Raw genomic sequence first — 24,896 nt, 5'->3', positions numbered from 1 at the left:
ATTGCCAGCACGCTGACTTTTTGGGCTGCCTTGAGCATATATCACTTATTACAATATATAATGCATTGTAGCTGTGAAATGGAGCACCATAGCAACAAGGGCATGTAGGAGAGGGCTATTAAACCAGAGAGGTAGGTGTGACAGAAGGCCTGGGGTTTGTCAATAATTCATACTTTATGGCAAGCGGAAATTGATAAAAGGCATTTAAAAAGAGGTAAATCTATTCTATTTCTGTGATCACGTAATACATCCTTCATGAAGATGTGAACTAACACCTCTAATGAAAGGTAAAGGACACACACTTCAGCAGCTGATCACTTCGATCTCCATTTCCTTGCTGTTCCACACAAATCAAAATGAAATACTGTCCTTGAAGGCAAGACACGATAAGTAGCTTCCAAGAAAAAGAAGGGACAACAGCCAACGTGATAGGACAAAAATGGTCAGCACTCTTGGTCTGATTCTGCCTCGCTGTTGCAATGCTGCCCTCATAATTCATGCAAACGCTTGGCCTCGCAGAAGCCAGGCTGAGGGGCCTCTGAGTACAACAGGGATGGAAAGTATTGGGGAGAGATCAGGGACTGAACAAAACAGCAGACTTGAATTTGGTTAACTTCTATAACGACATCAGAAATCTTTCCCAAAGATCAGACTGGGTAGGGACAAAGCCAAAACCAAACACTAGATATGGGTAGTGTTGTGTATATCCAGGTCTTAAACATCAAAGCAGCCAAAAAGCATTAACTCCCCTGCAAAGTATGATTTATAAAGGACATAACTTCGACGTTGCTTGAGTTTTTATTGCAGCAGTTGTCTGCTCATAATATTTCATTAACACACCACTAGAAATAGTGTGAATGAGCTCTTCTTGCTTATTGCAACCTGATGTGGAAAAGCATCTTTTGAAAATTATGTTTTGGGCTGATTTGTTTTTCTGTTGTTAACAAAGAGAAGCATATTTCTCAATGAGCATAACACAAGGTATACCATCCAAAGAGCATATAATGGACAGACAGTAAAGTGATGGTATATAGAAGCATCCCTTTACTGTGTACTGCACGTGGGGATACAATAGTCGGAGGGCCACAAAATGGGATGCTCCCAGTGTGGCACTCCCAGGGCAGATGAAGTCAACAGACTGAAACCTTTGCCTCTGACATGGCATGACCTCAGCCACATTGCTCTGCAGTTGGATGAAGGAGAAAAAAAGTTTTTATGGAAGGAGGAAAGGCCTCGGCCTTGATGCACATTCCCTGTGTTGCATGTACTTGTTGAAGTTATAGGAAGTGTGGCTAATGCTTTTGTACCCAGAGAAATAAAAATTTCCAAGTCCTCCTGTATCTTAAAAGGAGAAAAAACAGTCTCCAGGATACCGATGTCATCAGCACTCAGGACAAACAAGCTTGTTCTGCTCATCAGCTTTTGTGAGAGCAAAAGCACCTAACATTTTGCCAACATACAGTACTTGAGCTTATTGTGGCTGAAAGATTTGCTGTCTTGCAGAAATAAATTAATCATGAGTAGTGCCACTGGAAATAATGGAAATATTTAGGTGGACAAATACCACCATAGGAAGAAGATGGCTTAGTTTAATAGCAAATAACAAAAAATTGTACAAAAAAAAAAAATTAAAAGAAATGAAAAATTCATGGTTAAGTGCCAGGAGAATTTTGTAGTCAAAATATAGTGATAAAAGCTCCTCTTATGGACATCAGATTCATATCTCTTCACTAGAATGTTAAAAGGAAAGTTGAGGCAAGGAAAAAATATGAAAATTAAGCAAGGACTGATTTAATTAAGAACTTGGGAATAAGTGCCTTGGTTAAAATACATTTCCATTCTTGTTTAGAGCAATGTAGTTATCCAGCAAAATCTAAAAGTTTTTTCTGAGGTGATGTTGCCGGTGGTGGCCTTTATAAGATTTTGAAAAATACTTTAAGACAGGCAAAGGAAAAGTGAACGTAAAATTACATTATTTGCTCTAGCATATCCAAATGAGATTATGGTGTGAAAAGCTATGTATGTTCATCTTTCAATGTACCACTAATTAAAACATGCACAACTTGCAACATAAAATTAAGAAGGTGAACAACTGATGGAAAACAGAAGAATCTTCCTCAAACGTATCACTAACTCTGTTAGCTGGAAATCCCTTTTGCTTTGATACTTGTTCTGCTTTAAAATCTTTGGTGCATCCTCTGAATAATTTTACCAGTGGTAAAACCCGATATTTTACAATAAACTCCTATTTAAAAAAAATAAATTATTCTAATCTACTGTTCTAATGTAGAATAAAAATCCTTGAGGTCTTTATTATAATCTGCATGGTCAAACAGCTCAGATCTCTTTAACGTTAGTGCTGTCTCCTAGCTGACACTGGAGCAGCACAGCTATGACTGTGTGCTCAGAAAAGGACCAAAACCCACTCTGGAATGCAATAGAATGGGATAAATACTTCTTTATCAACAGCTTAGGTGCAATACCTGGCAAGAACTTTCACTCTCCAATATTAATACTGCTGCATGGAAAAAAGCCTAAATCAAGAATGCTTTGTCCCCTCGCATGGGAGTTAAATATATAGAGATATATTTCCAAGTGTCATAAAAGCTTCTAGAAAGCAGCTCTTGAAGCATTCTATTATTTCAAGTTATTAATGATTTCAAGCATTATTTCAAAGTTAAGAAATAGTCAATTTAAGGTCTGTAAGAGACAAAGCTTTTTGCAAAGTGCTGACCTGGCTGCAGGCCATAGAGGTGCAGATAGGGGCTTTGCATATTTCCCGGCTCTCAAAGATCAGGAATTTCTTGGGAGTGTTACAGAAATAGGAAGTTAGAAAAAGAAAGGTGGCAGTTTACAAACCCCCAATGATGCTCAATGCAGCTATCTATTTTCTGCAGCTGAATACTGCCAAATATTCAGTATGGGGAAAAGGGGAAAGGCTTTAGGGAAAAGAGGCAGAGAAATCTTTTTGGTATATGTGGAGTAAGCAAAAGAGCTCCATCCATAACTGAGTTTAGAAATGAATTGACCCAAGTGACACATGTCCAGAAGAAAGTAGTTTCATTAACTGTGCTTGTTTGGTAGTTCCCTTTGGGACCAAGGGAGATCTGTTCCTCTGCAATTACACATGGTCTCAACCAGCATGAAGGTGAATGGTTAGCGCATTAGCCTGCAGCACCATTAAGCCTGTATAAGCACATTGAAGGACACAGCTTTAACATAGAAAGCCTTTGTAGGCTTGCTTTTAAAGGTTTGCACGAAGTTACATTTAGATAAATATTCCTTTTGCATTTGCTGAGTTTGAGCAACAAACATCTCTCCTCCCTTGATCCAGTGCCCTATTCCCCTCTCCAGCTGCCATAAAGACTGTCTGCAAGCATTTCTGTAAATGATGTCTTCAAAATTGGTCAAATGCATTTTCACAGAAAGCTCCCACCAGCTTTTTGCTTAATCCTACCATGTCATCCTTATGCAATCTGAAAGATATGGTAGCAAAATCCCTAAGTGGAAGAGATTGCTACTGATAATACAGAGATTGCTACAAATAGTGCTCCATTATGAAAGTTAACAAGTTCACGACTAGCTCTCTGGGAGAGACAGGCACAAGCTAGCCTTACTGGGCTGCATATGAAAGTCACGCAAACTTTCAGAAGTAGCCTGCTAGAATGCTATATGTTGCTGAAAAGCTAGCTGTTGTCTCAAGCATCTCATTGCCTTGCTTTGTTCTTCTGAATATCTTCTTAATGGCAAATACACTTTTTCCTAACACAATGGCCAAGATGTTCTACTGACAAGGGTTTTGAGAAAGCATAAAGTGGCAGACACTCCTTAGAGGAGTAATCCATGTTTCATCCTTAGTTTTTTATTGTTTTAAAAGCTGCAGAAAATTACATTGAAAGACTTTCCATAAGAATCAAGAGAGCTGCTTATATTATGTTCTGACAGAATGGAAGTCTAGAGTACAATTGTCTCCTCCTTTGCAGTTTGTTTCAAAACAAATGCATTTTCTTCCATTTCTCCTTCTGTATGCATTTATTGTACTTTTTCCCATCGTATTTCATGTTCAGTAAGACTGCTAACTTACTAGCTGTTCTTCTTACTCATTACTCATGGACAAGTGTACATTTAGATTACACTTTTTTACCTTTTTATTGGAACAAATGGCAGTAAAAGCACATTTGATACAATGTTTACATCCAAACATAAATAAGCACCAATAACCAGTCATGAATTCCCCAAGCCCTACAAGAAAATAAAATGCTGTGTTATGTCACCTAGCTGGGTCTATAGTGTGAAATAGACAGAGCCAGATGTCCGAACATGTACACTAGGGTAGTAGTTTGGAAAAAAAACTAGGGTGTTATGAGCTTCACTTCATCCCACAGTACTGCCCTGCCTTTGGAGAAGTCAACCATTCCTTAGCAACCTTACCATTTTCTACAAAGCCAAATGTCATCAGTTGCACCGTGAACATAATCCTTGCTTGTCATAGACAGTCACAGCATTCTTGGGAGAGCTAAAATACTCCGTCCATGAAGGAGAGCTGCAGACACATTTGGCTCAGACCTTCAGCTACTGAATGACTCTGCAAACAATAAAATGTCTCTTATTCAGCAAGCCAAGAGAAATTACCGTCTGTGCTAGCTAAAAAGCCAGCTCTGGAAAATGAGAATCCCAATCTCCTGGTTGTTTCTGATTCTTAGTAACCTTTGATCTCAAACTACATCCGTGCCATCTATTGAGTAGCAATAGACTGTAATAATTTCCAGAAGCAGCTATAGCAATAAGCCAAGTTCTGCCTGATCATCTTTGTGTTATCCACAGAATTATTGAAACTGTTTCCTTGCTAATCATCCAAATGCTGGTGCTGGGGAAGGCTGAATTCTCAGAGTTATGTCTTTCACAGCAGCAAATGCTCATTTTCCCAATAATTTTTCTTATGCACATCTTTCCCTTCTCTCCCCCCCCCCCCCGCCCTGGAAAATTCCACAGCAGAGGGTTTAAAAACCTAAACCTTAAAGTTTTCACTGAATGTAATAGAATCATTGATGCTTTTTTCTGTTTTGTTTTTATCCCATATTGTTCCCCCCCCTTTGGCAATCTCACTTTTGAAAAGGACAACTGAAACACGGTAACTTTCTAAAAGCTGAAAAACTTTCTTCATCTGAGTTTAATTTTTGCTACAGAAATGGAGAAGGGTTAGAAAAGCTGCAGAGTAGCAACAGAGAAGAAAAAAGGGTAAGCGGATAAAAATAACAAATGAGGAAGAATAGATATCACTTACTGCACACAGTGTCAAAATAGAAAATGTTTGTGTTTGTGCCTATGCCTTCCCAGGGTTTGCTGGGAGAAAAACATTAAATATTGAAGCACCTCAAGATATAATTTATTTCAAATATCATGTTGAGAAAGCCACAAAAAAAAAATGGGAGAAAACACCCAAAGAATAAACACAAGAAATGTTTAATTCAAATACCTCAAAATGGTACCAGCCTCAAGCATCTGAGGGGGAAGGTGAGCAGAGAAGAGAAGCATTATCACTTCTTGAACAAGCTTGGGGTGGGTCTATTATTTCCAGCTGCCAGGGTGAAGGTGGCTGGCTTGTCTTGTCTTCCAAAGGAAGGGCAGGTGATGAGCATGGCTCTGCCAGTCTGTGAATTCATATGCAGCACTACCATGCACACCACTTCAAGTACCACCTGGCAAATAACCTAAATATTAGTCCCATAGGCCCTTTGGCTTGCAGTCAGGGGCTATGAAAAAACAGGTTTGGTGTACAGGGGCTGGAAGCCCTGAGGCAGATACAAGATGAGGAGTTGAGCTGCAGGGCCTTGTCACATACAGCAGTCACAGCTCATGCAAGGCAGAACCAGCCCATGCTGGCCTCGCCGCAAGCACGGGGAAGGAACTGCGCCATGAGCAACGCTAAACACCCCACAGATACTGGTTTAAGAAGCAGCATAGGAAAAAAGAATCCCTGAGGATGGCCAGAGGGAAAAAGCACAGAACAGCAAACTACCCATACAGCCAAGTTTATGAAAGCAGTGTATTTTGAGGTTTAGCTTTTGCCGTTGTGCACAGAGCTACCAGCAAAGTGTGTATGAGAGAGCAGATGATACTGAATTATCTGAGCTCTTGCCTGTGTGATGCATGGGCTCTGAGGGCTCCGCCAATGGCTGGCTGGAGACAGCTCATTTCCATTGAGCCTGCAGCACTGAGAGGTGAGCAAATCTTATTTTTGACACCCTTCAGGGTACCCTATTCGCCATTTCCCCAGATCTCGCTGCTCTGGGAGGAACGATTTAAACCCATGAATTCAAAAGAGAAAAGAACAACATTTTCTAGCAGTAGCAGAAGGGTGATGAAACCAACTTTTCACTGCAGTCAATCCTGCACAGGTCTGTTAACTTTATCAAAGAGAAGACCCAGCTGTTTAAAATAACAGCACAACAGCTTTTCTGTCTGTTCTGCTCCAACAGCAGTGCGAATCCCCCTCAGTGCCTCCCTCTGTCTGTGAGATGCTCCTAGGGTAATGAGTTGTAGCTTGGGAATTTGGAAATACTAGTCTACTCTTTGGAGGGGAAAAAAAAAAGTGGGATATCATAAGGATAGAGAAAAGTAATGGTAGGTTGACATAAGGGAATAGACCATTTTCACAAAGTTTATCTGCAGCAGATTATAATTTTCAAATGTAAACCCCATTTAGTGAGAGAAGAAATCAAGTAGAAATATACTGAAGAACATAATCCCTGATCTTTTCTCAAGAGAAGGAAAGAAAGTATATTAGAGCTGGTTGAACAATTTGTAATGAATAATATAACTGACGAATTCTACCTTTGCTCTGTTTGTGTGTATTGTCAGCGAACACTGAGTTTCTCAACTGTTTGTTCATTATTCAGAAAACATTTGCCAAACAATTTGTGTGCGTAATCAGTTCTCAAATACAAAATATGCTCTCAGTATGACTACACACTTACAATTTAACAAAAACACTTGGGCAACACAGGTACATTTCATGGTGCGCACAAGTCGCTCAAAGAAAAGCTGGCATAGTAAATTACCATGATTTGTCCCGAGCTGTCATTTGGTGAATAAGGTGGCTGAGACCCCCCCCTGCTGAGGAAGGCAAATGAAGTACAGCTTGGAGGAAGCCTGGCACCAGCTAGCCAGGCCCTGAGCTCTCAGGCCACACACTGCTGCTCACGAAGGCAAAGAAAATTCTCATGGCTTTGCAGTTAAGCTCACAGTTAAAAAAAATTACTGGCTTGAACTCAACATACCCACAGCTCTGCACAGCTTTTCTCTAAGAATATAAGCTAAAGTACCTCATATAGCCACCCCTCTGCTATTTTTCATGCTTTGCTCCCCCTTTCTGACCCTCAGTGAGTAAATTAGAGTTATTTCTCTCCCCACTATTGCATTTCAAGTCCAAGCACGTTACAGAGCTAACACATTTACAGACACTTCCTGAGCTGGAACTTCTTCATTCTTATATTGACTACAGTTAGTCTCCAAGTAACTTGCAGCCTACAACACATTAATGCTCAGACCCTAATGCACTGCACAATCACCCCCATTCCTACAGCCAAGGAAGATGGGACTCAGGTTAGGTGCAAGGGTATCTATTTTGAGGACGCAGGGATGCAGCTGCAGTGTAGTGAGCAGAGATATGGCTCAAGCAGGCTGGATTTCCCAGTAACCCTGCCCCCTTCTCCAGGAAACTGTGATCTGGTCTCCAGCTACCAAATTTCTATCAGTTTGTTCAGTCATTTGGACCAAATCTACAGTTTACCATTGCTTTATATCGCCTCTGAAACATGACCTAGGGCTCTATTTGTGGCATGGTACAGGAGAGACAAACAAGAATGGACAGTAAAGAATTATGGAAGTAAACCCCCATTTTCAAATTTTTGCAGTGTCTACTCTTAAGTCTGAAGAGAGGACAGACTGAGCCTGTAAAAGCAGCACATCAATTATTTTCTTTTGCTTTTGTTATGGAGAATGGTTAGAAGGAAAACAGATCTGGTATCACCCTCCATCAACAAATTTAGCATTTGCTAAAATAGATGCAGGCACTATAAACTCCAATCCTGTTAGAATGAAAGAATGTTTCTCTGCTTAGAGAAAAAAAAAAAAAAAGACAAATCTCCATGGATGTGGCTCTTTTAAGAGATGCCACAGGCTTCAGAGATAAATCTACCCTGCTGAACAGCAGCATCATGTTGTCAGAGCCCCAGCAGTGGAGAAGGTCACGAACAGTTAACATTAGCACAGTATTCCCCCTTTTTATTACTAAAATTTAGGAATACAAACCCTTCCTCCTGCTGTTGAACTCATCAAGACAGAAGTTGAAGGGTAGCACAAAGGTACTATAATGGTAGAGGAGGGGTTCATTCTGTTCCCAGTCCAAGTCTGCACCAAGCTTTGAGGATATATAATAAACTGCTTTTGTGCTAGACCAACCTGATTTGCTAGAGAAAAATCAAGTTGGGTGACTTAATTCAGTTTGAAAAAAAAAAAAAAAGATTTTGCATTTAGAAGACAAAGCTTTGTTGGATGAAAGTAGAGGTAGATTCCAACACCAAACTGTTTTAGTAAAGCTGCTGGGATGCATGGGAAAATTGGCTCAAATGCATGTTTTATTCAGCCCTGATTTATCACTGTTAGTCTTCATTTCTTGAGCAACTCAAAATACACTTAAGTAGAAATAGTGTTTAAGAAGAATTGTTCCAGCCTTTTCTACAGCAGGCTTCCACAAGACATGGGCATAACCCTAAGTCAATTTTTTTTTTTTTTTTTTTTTTGCTTCTTTCTCATCTTTGGCTGTGCTGGCCTTCTCTGTTCAGTCAATGAAAGCCGTTATACAGCCGACAGGAAATTTCCCAGTCGAAAAATCTGCTGACTGCCAACTGAAACTTGCTGAGTGGTATTTCATAAAGCAGCCACTGTGCCTCTTTACAGTATAAATGATAGACTGAGCCATGAGGCCTCCGAGAGGCCCACAGTTGCCTTGGCCTTTGTTTGCCTGCTCTTAAAGCATCTTGCCCTAAGTACCAATTCTGTCTTTTCTGGGTTGTGGAAGTGTACTTTCTTTTTTTTTTTTTTTGTGTGGAATGGTGGCACCTTGCTTGTTTAATACAGTAAGAAATCACAAGTCATCATCGGCAATCCACTCTCCTGTAAACTCCAAGATTTGAAGCATGAAGCACACAGTGGTGACCCATTCGAGGTACACACAGAGGAACAGTAAAGTTAGATAGGCATTTGATACAAGATAGGCTCTCAAAACCCACTCCAGAGAAATTAAATACCTCGGAGCTCTTTGCTTTTGAAAACTTTCCTTGGGGATAAAAACTGTAAAGCAATTTGCAGAGTAGAGCCATCCCTATATGCCTTCATCATTCAGAAACTATTAAATTAAGTATATGCAACTTTCCACTGAAGGTTCAGGGTGGCCAAACAGATCAAAGCTGGATATGAAACAGGATTATTACCAGTTATTAGACTGCTTTTCTATTTGTTCATCCACTCCATGCTGCCTCAGTCCCTCACATGTAAATGCCACCTGTGCCCTGCTGATTGAAATTAATACTTTATGTCCATAAATTCCTTCCAGCTTTATGACTGGTCTGTATGTTTTACTGAACTAAGCCACTTGCACATCTGACAGGTTTTGTCTACATCTACAGGAATTGCAGCCACTATTCTCAGTCTCCATTTGTCCAAATTTGGCTCAGACAGAACCACCTCTCTGTACAGGCTTAAAAAAAGTGGAGTTCCTATGCCCTAAAGTTATAATTTTGTCAAAGTTCACATTCTTGACATAACTTTCTAAGTCTATAAAACATTCAGGAGACTGACAACTCCAGACTACTTTTGTTTTAGGAGAACAACTCACAGAAAAGTTACAAAAGTTGCTTTTAGGCATCTAGTTTATGTTTTAAACTTGATTTACCCCTGAATGGTCATTTGTAAGCCATTTAGGTTTCTCATTTAAAATAGAACAGCTTCAGATTCTTCTGTTATCTAAGCATGTCAGAAATGAAAATTAGATCGTTTTTTGAGTTTGTTTTATCATACTAGCTTGACTCCATGCCACACATGAAAGCTTGGACTCTGCTTTCCTCTAGCCAGAAGCATTTAATCCTCTGAATGGGTAACTCACCCATCTCACTTAGTCTGGTCAGATAGGAAGTCATCTGCACAGCCAAAGAATTACAAATATGGAACAACACTACATGAAATTACCTCAAGGATTTCCATATTGCTCTTGCTGTCTACAAAACTATCCTACCTATTAAGCCCATGGGATTCAGATAACATTTACAAACCCTACTTCCATTGATTTTTTTTACTCTTTTCCTCATTAAATAAGACAGATACCCAATTTAAAGTCACTAGTTAACATCTAAAAGCAACTTTTACAGGTTTTGTAGCAAGTAGGAGTGACAAAAACACCTCTTCTATCACTTCCTGTAGGTCAATAAAATATAACATGATGAACCATCTGCTGCTTGTATAATGGGTAAAGGCTGGAATAACACATCAGAACTAATCTAGTCTTTTCAGGGTTGTCTTCATGAGTTTTAAATGTAACCTCCCACTGGCTACATGGAAGAGCTTCTGATTTAGCTCTGGGACAGCTGAAGGCACTCTCTGCACTCACAATCTTCTCTGCTTCCATTCTCACTACAACCAGCTCACCAAGCAGTCAAAATAAAAATTAAATTACCAAAAGCACCTTTATATATTTCTTACAAGTCCCCAGAGTAGACTAGTAGTTTACCAACACAGCCAAAGACATAAAAACAGTGAAGATATAATATTAAGAGTAAAATCTTGCATTGGGATGTTCATATCTGGGAGAAAAATCTCTGAGAATAACAAGTCAGGGTACTTACATGCTACACAGAGCCAGATGGGAGGTGGATGGCAGGCATGATGTCATGAGCAACAGGCACAGGCTGAAGACTCCTCATGCTGAGCTGGAGGAAGCTTCATGGCCTTGGCAGGGATACCCATGGCAAGGTGCAAGTTGCAGAGCAGATAAGGGACATCCTAGCCTTCTATTTGGCTCCAGGAGTGCTGAAAAGCAGTGCAGGAGGGTCAGCTGGACATGGGAGATAATACAGGGGCTAACACCAATCCCAGACACACACTTAACCTAGTAAATCTGGGAACAGCCCAGCACCTTGCTGCAAAAACAACCACCTTTCCAGAACCTGTCCTGGCTCAACTCAGGGAAAACTCCCACCAGCTGCTATATATGATTACTCTTTGCCTCTCCTCATGTCATCAGGCTCTGCAGAGAATACAAGGTCTATAAAGAAGACTGATGGGATTTTCCATGATGCTTTGTAACACTGATCTGTGCCCTTCAGCTGGTGCAAAAGCAGAAACATAGGAGATTAAAATCCTGTTGTTATCTTCTGAAGAATAAGGGAGGGCATTTAAAAATAAAGAACTGCAATGTAAAAGGATGTATTTAATTGTCCTAGCTTGCTCAGCAGTTAAAATTACATTTAATTAAGAAAACAATAATCTTCTTGAAATAGCATTAACTTTAAACCAACCAAATCCATGAAATATCTTTGGCTTAATTTCTAAATACTATTAAATAATTACTGTATCTCTTCTGATATCAATTTAAGCACAAAATTTAGTCTCTTGAGGCATGTTGGACAAAGGCTCAAACATTAGCATCAATATCTCCTTGTTATTGCCATAATTATCTTTTTTAATACTAATCACTAAATACAGTTTAGATGTGGTACTTTCTCCAAGTCTTAGCTTGCTTTGAGTTTCTTGCTTCAGCTGAAATTCAATGAAAAGGAGTGTTAATCCAACAAGACAAACAAAAATAACACAAACTTCTCCCATCTACAACTGACAAATTAACAAACCAACTGCACTGAAAAGAAAGGGAAATCCCTGCATATGTAAGTGTTGTAAGTCACAGGGGTTTGGGGTTTTTTGCTTTATTTCATCCTGTGTACAGTAATGGCACATTTTAGCTGGAGGCAGCCTGTTAAACGTTCAGTTAACCTGTGGCTTCCTAAAAAGAGAGATATTCAGACTGTTCTCTTTCAGTGACATTTCTCATAGTAATTTATCTACTTCCTCATATTGATATATAAACCTAAAGTAAAAATATTTAAAATATTCTATGTGTTCATATTTTTGAATGTAAAACAGAGGGACCACTAAATTTCTCAGTGCTTCCATTAAAAGTTACTCTCTGAGGTGTTCTAGGGCTACTTGGAACTGAAACTGAGGAGAACTTTTAGATGTTTCAGAACTTTACAAACTGTCAAAAAGTTTAAGTCATTAACATAGCTTTTTTTAACTCTTCATTGCTCAGAACTCAAGTCTCCGAGAAAACAGAGATTAATGCATGGATTTAAGGATGGGAAGATTTGTACAATAAATTATGGCCCAGATTGATAAACAGCAAATCATTCAAAACCCATCGGAATGATCTTCAAGATACTTACATCAATACAACACAGCTCAGTTTCTGAATCAAATTTACCTAAGCTCAGATGGGGTGATCTCACACTCATGTAAATTAATGAAACTGTGGTAGTGAGATGTCTTTCTAAGGCAGAGTCCTAAAAGAGCTGTGAAGCCCTTTACACCTCTAAATGTAAAGTGCCACACACATCTGGCAACAGTCTCATTTAAGGGAAGAAAGAAGTTTCCACATTAACATTAAGATTGTGGCCCTTACAAAAAGCAGACCTGATCTATCAAGAAGAATCAAGGTGATAATACAAATCAAACACAATGGCAACCTGGTGTCACTGTCTCACATTTCTGTAGTGAGGTGGCTGCTGTCACCAGAACTGACATGATCCTTGGACTTCGAGCATGCTCTGAACATGACTGTGACTTAAGACTATTTTCTGTATGACAAGGGTCTTCCTCACTTTTTTTTTTTCCCATATATCATTTTAATGCTAGATGCTGTCTTTGAGCTATTTAATCAATTCAGCTAAGGGACATTGATCTTGTGTCTCACACTGACCTCCACATTTTGGAAGAAAGCGCATCTCTATCATCTGTGCTTACCTGCAATTACATACTTCCCACTCTATTGCACCTCAGGGCATCCTTCTATCTTGTGCGGGACTGTCATGCATTTCTCCCCAGCCTGCTGTGCCCTATGGCATTACCCCACTTTTCTGTCCCAGGGGACTGCAGGGTGTCAGGAGGGTTCTGCCCTCAGAACAGGGACGTGTTTTTCAGAGAGGGTAGGGACAATAGCTACTGCTTCTTCTGTGCAGAGCTTGCTGTGGATAGAGAGCACCCTGCCAAGGATAAAATGGTCCCTTGTCAGCTGCTGAGATTCAGATTTCTGTGCAGCATTCTTGCTTTGCTGCAGGGTTGTCCCTCTCAGGAGCCTTCTTTCAGCTGAGTCCAGGCCCTCCCATCAGTTTGACTGGTCTTAGGAGAGAACCAATATTTAAGCTGACAAAATGTTGGCTGTCAGACACCTAGAGGGAATAATATCACTGTTGACAGGGTCTCATGTCATACTCTAGTAACAACAAAAATTGACTAATTTTGAATAATTAACTTGTAAACCAATTTTTTGCTAGGGAACACATCTTCCTTTTTAGGACTTTCATCCTATTAAATGAAACATGGGTCAGGGCCCCTCCCCTTTCCCCAGAAAGCCAATCTTCTTGAGTGGAAATGACCTCCCAGTCTAGACAGTTGTACTGCTGCACTCCAAACAGAAGTATTAGGTGGTAGGATCCTGGGACATCCACCCATGGGTGCTCTGCACTGAAGCCAAGCTGCCATGCATTATTTCTGTGACTAAAAACATTTTCTTATTCTTCAAGGGTATGAAATTTTGTCCACAAATAATTGCATTTTTTCCTAGAAGTGTGTGGAAAGAGTGGCTCAAAGAAGACCAAAACACAGATGTGTATTAAGGTTTAAAATACTCAAATCCCAACAGCATCTTAGCTGACTACCCACACCAACATTAGAAGCTTCTTCCCAGCTCACAGTTTGGTCTTTAGATAGGTTTTCTGAATATTTAGTAGCGATGGATATTATATACCCTAGTAATGGAGGCATGAGACTATCAATCAGGAGCAATGTGTAATCCAAAGATTTCTGTTACTGAAGCGAAACATCAAGGAGATTAACATCTTGGGGCATCCCAGACCTAGCATATATATTGGCCTCAGAAGAGTCTAAAGCTTGCTACAGCCCAGGCATCATCCATATACCTGGAAACATGTGCACCTACCTCATCTGCAAAAATTGGGCTGAGAACACATCACCCTCACCTGGACAGTGCAGGAACTAAATGTATTTCATTCAAAGTCGCAAGAAACCAGGAAGACCATAATCACATGACATTTCTTTCCAAATATTGCTATTAAGTGTAAAACCTTTGTTTTACCACTAATTTTTGCAGAATCCTGTTCTGCTTTCACCTTTGTCACCAATGCTGTTTTACCCCAGTTGGCCAAAATATGCTTCGCATTTGCATTTTAGACTAGGTTATCTTTTTCCCCCCTCACTCAGCTGAAACATTGATCATGTATATCCATGCCTAAGCCACATAATTCAAGATTAATCATTCCACTCTGCTAAACATCTTTGACTTCTTCTCATTTTTCTTCAACATTTTTTTACTTAAGGGCTAAGTAAATGGTAATAGCCAAGGATAGATTTATCCTATACATAAAGTGCACCTTCCTTTTTGAACCCGTAGGACAACCTTATACCAAAGTATTCCAATGTAATTGAAGCAAATGTACCAATTAACGTATATTTTATTTCTGACTTCAATAGTTACTTTCAATCCTCCATTAGCTATTTCTTATTTTTACAGCTTTGCAAAGAAATATAATCAAACTTGCTTTTCAAAAAAAAAAAACAAATCCTCACAAAACAGCAAGAAACCATCTGAAATTCTCCCTCAGCAAAGTTTGTGCATTACAGAATTGGCAGGTGCATGCAAGGAATGTGACACAAAGTGCAGTTTGTGTAGTGTGCCAGAGACTGAGGCCTGACAGCCAACTGCTGCCTTCATCATCAGCATCACTGCCTTTTCTTCTCATACTCACAGGCAACTTTGACACTCATCTGCAGTGCCCTGCAGTTTGCATTTTGCACACCTATGATGTTTGTGAAGTAAAGGCATAGTAAAAAGCAGTAGAGGCAGGGTTTCTGATCAGGGTATGCCAACCACTGCTTTAAAGTGAGTTGCTTCAGGCTTAATACTGGTCTTTGTCTCATAGTAACTTTCCTGAAAAACTTAAGTGGCAAAGTAAACCTGACCCTGCTGGCTCTAGCCCTAGTGCCGAGGCAGGGCAGGGAATATCAATGACAGCAAGAACCTGTGTTGAGGGAGAGGGCAGAAAGGGGCCAGTCTGAAAACACAACAGCTGAGTGACACAGCAATGACTGTGCTCGTGCTCTGACGTGCAGGGAATTGCATTATATTCTTCATGGTTTTTTAACGCAGTCAAAGCAAACTAAATCAAATAGGAGTTTCTCTTTATCACAAGATCTGCACAGCCGTGTCTCAAATGATACACAAATTTTCCCAGGAGGGTCTTGGGTGGGGATGGCAAGTAGCAACTCTTACAAGGCCAAGTTTCTGAGGGATGCACCTTCCTAGCTGGCTCCTCTGAGAAGCCATTTTGTGACCATTCCTTTTCTCTGCCTAGGCTATTGATGTTTGCCTTTTTTTTTTTTTTTTTTCCTCTGAAAAATACTAATACTATGCCCTATGAAACTCGGGAGTTTTCTTTTCAGAAATGTGATTTTTGTGGATATACAGGCAGGATTGCATTTGCCTGGATGTAAATTTCTAGGTAAGTTTTGTTTAAAAACTCCTGCTTGCTTGAAGTTATGACTTGTGTCTCACAGTGTCTTAAAGAAATAAGGCTTAAATATTTTCACCATTTTCCTTGAGCTGCTCAACACTAATTCAAATTACAAAGCTATCTGCTACAAAAAAAGCACCTGGCTACAGATACTGCAGTACATAAGTACATAAGTCAATGAGTTTGCTCACATGCATGCATGCAAAGCACTCTTGCTTAGGACGGACATTTCAGAGCTATGCTGCTGCCCCAGTTCTGGGAGCAGGATAAAACGTTTGCAAAGCTTTTTGCATGAGTTGGCAACCTAACCCTGGAAAACACTATGCACTATCAGAACATTATTTCATGGCTTCAACGGAAACAGAGGACACTCGGACCTCCTCGGAGCCACTTATCAAGCCGAAGATCAAATTTAGTATGTTTTATATAGGCTTTGAAGAAGAAACGTGAAAATATTTCAGAAGACTAGTTTGTTCCCAGAAAAAGCCCTCACATGCACTTGCCTGAATCAATCTGTGAGTCTACAACTGGCCAAGCCATTTCAACAGATCAATGCAGCAAGGAAACAGAAAAAAAAAAAAAAAAAAAAAAAGCAACAGCTTGGAAACAGTCTTTCCTTTTGCTATGTACAAATAAGAATTTTGTTTTGAAATTCATACAAATTTACTTCTGAAAACAATCTCCTGCTCCCCACAGAAAATAAAATACTTACTTTGGGATTAAAATAAATTTTCTAGTTATTTGTAGTGGCTTGCTTTCCCCCCACTCAAAAAAAACCCAAAACAAACCCAGAAATTTCATTCCCATTTGACCTGAATTATTTTTCTTGTCTGAGTCACCACCTCTATGAAACAAACTGACAAAAACAACCCAACCCCACCACCCTCAAATGCTTATTTACATCCACATATTTCATAGGCCAAAAGGGAAAATACCTCTTCTTCTTCTTTGGTCTACAAAAAATAAGCTTCCTTACAACAAAGCACAAGTATGAGTCCTAATCCAGCAGACTTAAGAGTCTAGCAGCTGAGGTGGTTATATACCTCCTGCCCTGCCAGGTGTTTTCCCTCATTAGGGTTGATTGTGCTTTTGCAGCTGAACCTAGTTAAGGGGTTCTGCAACGCCCAGGTCCGAGGGCAGTTTCTGTGCTCCCTGTCTCTAGTTCCCTTGTAGCTGTTGTCATGCTGGTGAATGATGCAATATGAGATTTCATGTGCTCCCATGTTTGGCACCAGGTTATGAACATTGCTATTTCAGAGCAAGGCAAGCACTGCTATGCTTTATGCTCCTTTTGAGTCTAACCTGCCATCCTTCTCTTACACATAGATATGGAAGGTCTCTTGGAAATGAGACAGAAGCTTATAAAAATAGATCACTTGTAGATCTGCTTTAGCACTCTTCCTGCAATATGAAATTATACTCACACCTTGGTTTGTGATTTCAAAAGCAATGGAATTACTTTTCCTTCGAAAGTACAAAACCCTGAGACAACTGGGTCTCTTAAAAAATTCATGTCTTTTTCATGTACTTCTTTTTTTTCTTTTTCCATAATTAGTAATTATTTTAACATGTGGTTCTGTTCAGAGTCTGACACTCCTGTAAAGCTGATTGAGTCTGTGTTGAAAACACCAAAATAAAAGCAACAAGAAAGAAAAATGAAGACAGCTCATATTACTTGACTTCCCTGCCTACAGTGCTGTGTGCCTATGATTCCATTGATATTTTGCTTGTTTCTATTTAATATGCAGCTTCTACATTTTAGAGAACACAAAAAAAATTGGTAGTTCATTTTGTTTGGGTTTTTTTTATATATGCTTCTGATTTTTTTCTTTTAACTGGGGAATGTGACTTACATTTTTGAACGTATGAAGAATAGAAAATGCCTTGGCATTAAAAACACAATGGGAACAATTTTAAAGCTGATAATTTCCATAAGACATTTAGATACATTTGAAATCTAAATGAACGGCTGATGAGAGAGCTATTTTTTGTGTTATGTGATAGCAGAATCCTGAAATCCTTGTTCAACCATGACTCCCACTGAAATTTAGGAAGAATTTGCCTGAGTCAAGACAGCAGGACTTTAGTCAGACCCCGGGATTTTTCTGCAAGGCCCTAGGGCCAAATCCATACTTGATTTAAATCAGGCCAGCAGAACTGAAGTCAATAAAATGCCACTGATTTATATCAGCTCTTATTTATTGCTATAGCACCCATGCTTACTTCTATGCCCCCACTGTAATCGTTCTCCACCATTCATTAGCTGCATATATAAAAGCTGTCACAAAGCACTAGCTAACTAACTGCTCTTTGGAAAACTCCAAATGTCAGATTTCCCTCATTTGCAAAACAAGTTCTTGGTCTTACTAATGCTGGTGGAAACAACGATTCCTATAACCCAGCCCCATGATGTTCCATTGGCATAAATGAGATAAAAATCAAGACTGGAACACAGAGAAGATTTCATCTACTGTGAGCATTACCGTTTGTGTTGCTTTGAGGTGTGACATGCAGGGAATTTTAGGGTTGGCTTTTTCTGGGTTATTTTTCTCTGGTAACTTCAGTTACCTCCTAGTGTAATCTCCTAGTGCCATTTCTAGGCACATTCCCTGTCATTTCCTATTGAGTTGCTTTAACTTTTTTCCTTCTGTTGCTGTTCCACAGAGATGCTCAAAACTCATTTGCATCAAAATGCCCTATTCCATTATTTATGCAAAGTGACAAATCACTACACTGTCGGAAGACAGAATGGGGGGATGCCTGGGCTGTGTCCAAATGAGTGGTTTGCTGCAGATCAATGGGGCAGCTGTGAAGTGGATCACCTGACTGCCCTTTGGTTCAGTTCTCAGAGTGATTTGGTGCCCCCAGAGCAGATTCCTTTTGGAAGAAACCCAAGTGACAGCTCCACGCCACAAGCCATGTGGTCCAAAAGGCCCCGCTGCCTCCCCATGGCTCTCTTGGTACATGCCTAATACTTCTTCCTTCCATAAAGCTTCAAACCACAAATCCTAGAGGCATTTATCCCCAAGGACTAGATTATATCTCATCTGGAGTAAAGCCCCCAAGACATATGTAACATAGGTATATAACAATTCTGCATGAATTGCTTTGGTCAACCGACCCACTGTTCTTAAACTGAATTACTGCTAATATAGATGTAACCATTCTCCTGTGAACTTTTAGATTCCTTCTCCAGAACCTTCAGTGACACTCAGACTTAATTCATAATGCCCCTGGTAACATCATAAAACAACAACAAAAAATCACTCTTGATCTACAAACCCAGTGTGGGAATTTCTATCCAACTAGGTTGCTGTCTTCTTTCATTATCTTAGCGGTTTGTAACAGTACAAAGGTATAATTTTAATACATTGATCATTTATCCTTTACTCTGGCTTCTGCTAATTTTGAAGGAACAAGAAATTGTCAAGTATAGTGTTCTAGTCTTGCTTCCCTTTATTGTTTTCTTTATTTTCCTTTAAGAGATACTACTGAAGCTTCATTCAAAGCAGGAAGATCTTGTCTTGTATCTCACTGCTGCACAAAGAATTGCTCTCAACTATGCACCATACACTGTGCCATTTAATTTCTTAGGCATATACTGCTTTAAATAAACAGATCACAATCTGAAGAGTAAATCTAGAACACTTTCAACCTGAAAGTAGCCTTACTTACCTGATAGAGTCATCTTTCACATAGGCTGAAGCACAAAACCTTTGGTCTCAGTTCATGAAGTACTAATCGTCTTCTGAAGATTGCTTTTTTTTCCCTGCTAGCCTGTTTTTACATGAGTAGATAACATCAAAAGATGGACAGATTGTTTGTAAATAAATGAGTAAATATGGCTGTGAGATAGATGACTATTCTAGTGACTACGTGCTGTAAATCATGGGAGGACAATGGAAGCTTGAACTTAGAGATGTTTTTCCCCTTTTTTGTCCAACTAGTTGTAGTTGAATCAAAACTACAATCCTCTAGATGTATTTCAGTATGTGGGGCTTGATTCTGATGAATTAAGTCAGCATAAGGATGACATAATCCAGCAGTTTGTCCAGCAGCAATTACCTGCCAGAATTTTAGACCTGATTGAAATTCCATTGAGGTTAACTTGATTTCATTGACTTCATAATTGATTTCAACTCAACTTGAATCAAGGCATTTGTTACTGTCTTGAGATATTATTGAGTCAAGTTGCTGTGTATAGCTACTTTAAAAGTTAAGAAACTTAAAAGAATGCCATCTGAGCACAACACAGCTGGGCTGCTCTTTGTTCTTATTTAGATACATATCTAATCTTTTAAAAAAACTTCACTGATCTGCTTGCCTTATTAATGTCTTGAGGCAAGAAACATAATGTATTAAGATGGGTTGATTTAAATTTGTTGATTTCTTTGAATGTCCATACCTGTAATGCACTAGGGTAAATATAAGCACATACAGCTATGTTCTCCATCATATATATTAAATTGTCTATTTTTTTTTTAATTCTGTATCTCTTGTAAATGCCAAAACTTTACAGCTGCTATAGTCAATTTACATGCAGAAACTTCTGGCTGAAATTTTGTACTTCAGTAATGTTTGCCTGAAATTGAAAGACAGATATGTAATCTTAATTTAAAGATCAAATCCCTGAACTCCCTGTCCCAGTGACTTTGTATGTTGTGAGACTGCTTCTATTAATGTTTTTCCCCACCAAATGATCTAGATAAGGAAAGTAAGATTAAAATGTGGAAGCTTAAATGAGGCCATTCATCCAGCTGTCTAAATAGGCTTTATATTTTCAATCATAGTAAATCAGTATTTGATTTGTTCACGGAAGAATCCTTCATTGAAACAGATAAGCATATATAGTCAATGGTCATGATGGTACTGTTACGTTTCCCTTACTGTATGGAGTTGACATCTTTGCTGAGTCACTCACCATGATGGGATTTCCTTCGTTAAAAAAGCCAGTTTAACTATAACTCATTTCTTTACAGTTTGTGTTGCATTTTCATTATTCTCAAATGACTTTTGCATCATCACCTCCTCTAATCACCTTAGCTCTGTTAGATCCTTCTTGAATTCCTTAAAATCCATCTTAGTATTCATAAAGCAAATCAACGTGTATGGCTGGGAAATGACCCTACTACTCTTATCCTTGCAACGCATGGCAGAAATTATGTTTGTTGCTTTAAACAGCCTGTGTAATCTTGAATACTTAAAGTAGAAAGTCCTGAAAAGACACGCGGACAATGGCTTGCACTTGAACAGAGGGAATTAAAAGGAACAATGCTGTTGCAGAAAAGAGTCAGTCCATAGAAGAGGAGACAGATGTATCAAAGGAATGGACCAATACATCAATGTATTTATGAGCATTTGTCTGGGATGAGGAACGTCAGCTGTGAAAAAAGGGACTGCTCCTGAAAAGCCACAACAGGTGGGCTGCCTACACAGATCAAATTCACTGAAAAGAGGGGGGGAAAAGTCACTGGATGTCACTACTTCTCTGCAGAAATCCAGCTGAGGGAGTACAGTGCTCCATCTGGCAGAAAAGTAGTCAGACCTACAGAAGAGGAATTTTGACTGTGATCACTTGGGAGAGGCTGAGACATGCATCTAAATATGAAAATCCTTTCGTGAGAAAGATGAAATTTAATTTCTTGCTTCTCTTTCCCATTTATTTTTTCCTTCTTTTTCTCATGGGGGTGATTTTCTTCATCATTACTGGCTGGTCTGAAAGCAGTGAAATATCTAGAGCCTTCCAATTTTATCCCTAAGGGTCATGCCATCTCAAAAGGCATTTTATTATCATGACATGTAACTTTATTTTGTCATTTGTTTAGCTCTAATTGTGATATGCATCTTATTTATTTTTTTAATTCTCTCTTGTTAAATTTTTTGCACATGCTTGAGGTGACCCCTAAATGCTTCCCATTTGTCATTTCTTTATTTCTGCTCTGCAGCAGAATAAGAATTGGAGAACATCACATTCGCTCTACGATGTCCTGCTCATCTTTTTTCCTTTGATGTATTCTGAGTGTGCCCTTTCCTTTGTCATATGCAGTGCTTTCTTGCAGCAATTTTTAACAATTGTGATTCATTTCTTGGCTTTCCTTTTAACCACAGTCTAAAACTTCTATAGTTTTCCAGCTGCCACCATCCTTCAGTTTCCATATCTTGACATTTTCTCTAGGAATTTGCTAAATGGTTCTCAAGAATCCACGTTTTGAAAATTCTTCTCAATGTATCATTATATACTGTGCTTTATCTATTTATAATAATAGAGCATTAAAACAGTAAACAAAAACTTAATTGAGAATTCTCCATAAATATTAAATAAATTTAAATACTTCTGCCTTCATATTGCTAGAGACAAATGCAATTACCATAAACACAGGAAGCACATGCCTGGCTTCACCTGAAATAATACTGGTAAATATGTTATGTCTTCATGTAGATGATCAGCTTTTTTTCTTAAGGAATACCTAAGGAACATGAGACATTGATCACTAAACTTTATGGTGTCACTGAGAGCACATTACAACTATATAGTACCTTCTTGTACTCAGAATACTATTATCAGCATGATATTGAGGATTTAAGGCAGTTACCTAGGCATCCACATTTACAGAATTTTTGAACACCTTTGGCTATAAGCAGGTGGGACTGGTAGATCTGCCATTCATCTAGAGGGAGACATGAAAAACACTATCTCAGCAAGGCCCATTGCCTCTGATTTTATTCAGAAATTAAAATCCTGCAAGATTTAACAGCATCCCTTTGCAATATAGTCTTCTGTGTGAGTATGCCAATTTACTGTAGAAGTCCAATACCAGAGGAAACCAGAAATAAAAAGCATTACCCAAGACAGTTATGTGCCCAGTCAGTATTACGTTTCAGTGGTGAATACAAAGGAGAAGCATATGTGAATTGTTCCTTATTCTTCTGTTCCAGGCAGGGCAAAGCAGCCAGTGAATCCAGTTTTTCCAGCTTCAAGGATGTTAGTCTTAGAAACAACTGTGATATCATGTGAAAATTAAGAAGCAGTTGAGAAGCTGGTGGCAAAGGAGAGAAGTCACACAACTTTCTCTTAATCCTCCTTCTGAATAATTTTGCTGCAGTTTATTTGCATTTTGTGATATTTCACACAAAACAGGATATTGATTTATTTTAATGCACAACTGAAAAAAGGCAAGCAGAGGAGATGGGGACAAAGAGAAGGAATTAATTATGTAAGATAACCCAACCATGCTTTGCAGATGTATAACGCTAAGTACAATGCCCAGGTGCTGGTGATCCTTCATACATTGGATTATAAAGCTCCAGGGTTCAGTGAATGCTTTGGATAAGAATACCAGAGGAAATGCTAGTTCCTGCCAGTAGTGAGAATGGACTAAGGGAGCAGAATCTCTTCAGTGAAAAGCATCAGCTTCAGAAGGGATAATGAAATGTGGTATTGGTCAACCAAAGGAATACAACTGGTACTTTGCCTGGTGCTCAGTTTGATTGAAACCTATAGAGGTGGGTGCATTTAACGAGGTGAGAACTCTTATGTATGAGGTTAAGACTTTAAAAGATAGAGTGAAGGAGTTAACTGCAATTGGCAGGGGTATCTGATTCGTGTACAAATGGATCAATGTGCTTTCTTGTCTCTCTCCAATACCATATAAATCTCAACAGGAGTTGGATGAATCAGCAGAAAAGACCTGAAAAATCAGTTTCTCATTGACCTAGGATCTCCAGGACTTTACTTCTTCTTTTTGCCTTTAGTGTTATTCAATATAGCCTATTTGAAAATAAATTGTCAGTAAAATCCAGTCCTTTTGGAAGTTTGAGCTTGATTTCAAAGCAAAAATCCTCATTTAAAACAAACATTTGAACGTTCATTTTTCAGCAATCAGTTGAATCTAAACGTGTGTAAACCCAACACCCACAAACTGAGCTGAAACTTTAATTGTGTGTACACATAGGAAGAAGTTCCTCACTGAAGACACTATGATTTAATTAAGTAAGACAAAGAGTAGAGTATGAGAGTATGATTTCTGGCAAAGTAATAAGGATGGGTAAACCTGGAGAATTAGGTACATTGTTAATCACTGCATGGCAAACGTCTGCAAAAGCTAGGAATTCTTCAGTGCTAGGGTAGTTGTTTCACCTGAGGAATACATTTCCTTTAGCCCTGAATTTTTTTCAGTCCTTGACTCTGGAATGCCCCTGAAGTCAGGAAAGATTGAATGAACAAAAACCATGGGAAAAATGTTATAAATAACATTGGTCAAAAATTTATTATTATTATTATTATTATTATTATCTCTTAATCAGGTGAAGTATCAGAGATAGTCAAACCTCAGAAGAGATTCAGTTCAAATCTCGCTTACCTTCTCAGTACAGTGTAGAGCTGTTCCCTGTTTTACTTAAATTATTTCATAAACTACAATATGTTTGACAGGTAATCATCTAGCAAGCCAGGTGAGGTGAAGGATGAGAGACATCAGTACTGTCCTGACCCTGGTCAGAAATGCTACATGCAGTTTTCATGTGTCTCATGAATCTGTGGGTGCCCACCCCACCTTCTTCCACCAACCTGTTTTATTGCTCTGCTGTAGCATAGGTGAAAAGGAACCTATGTAGAAAAGTCCTTCTGGAAGAGGAAAGGAGAATGAGAGCAACTGTATCTGTATTCTCATGTAATCCCACATATCTTGTGGGTAACAATGAGATCAGTGTTGCAACTGCTTAAAGTCATGATGGCAATTACAATAATGTGGAGAAACAAGTCATTGAAGAGAGAAAATTTCCATCATCATCATTATTACCGTTCTTAAGCTCAGCTCCAAACTCAATAGAAATTGTATTTCATTTCTAGGAATGTCCATTTGAAGGCATTGATATTTGAATAATAATGCAAACTCCCCAATCCATCAGATCATTTATGCCAGTTCTCCTCAGCCTTAAGGTGGTGGGACCTTAGACCAAACCACTTACACAAAACCACCTCGTTATACCTGTGCCTATTTTAAAACTGAGAAAAACAGAATTCAGAGAGATTAAATAACT

The 24,896-nt window shown here is 39.0% G+C and overlaps 1 long non-coding RNA gene across 1 annotated transcript; it reads right to left on the bottom strand.

The window, feature by feature from the left end:
* Positions 1 to 3,935: 3,935 nt before the first annotated feature.
* On the bottom strand, positions 3,936 to 16,859 carry LOC148054775 (uncharacterized). The gene is made up of 3 exons (XR_015706916.1): positions 16,793 to 16,859; positions 10,902 to 11,085; positions 3,936 to 4,585 (listed from the first exon to the last, which is right to left on the bottom strand). It is a non-coding gene; the product is annotated as an uncharacterized LOC148054775 (long non-coding RNA).
* Between the last annotated feature and the right edge of the window lie 8,037 nt (positions 16,860 to 24,896).

Source organism: Nipponia nippon, unplaced genomic scaffold (assembly GCF_047370975.1).
Source record: "Nipponia nippon isolate SJK-2023a ecotype South Korea unplaced genomic scaffold, ASM4737097v1 scaffold_3, whole genome shotgun sequence".
Taxonomy (NCBI): Eukaryota; Metazoa; Chordata; class Aves; order Pelecaniformes; family Threskiornithidae; genus Nipponia; species Nipponia nippon.
This window is presented reverse-complemented; position numbering and strand designations above follow the sequence as displayed.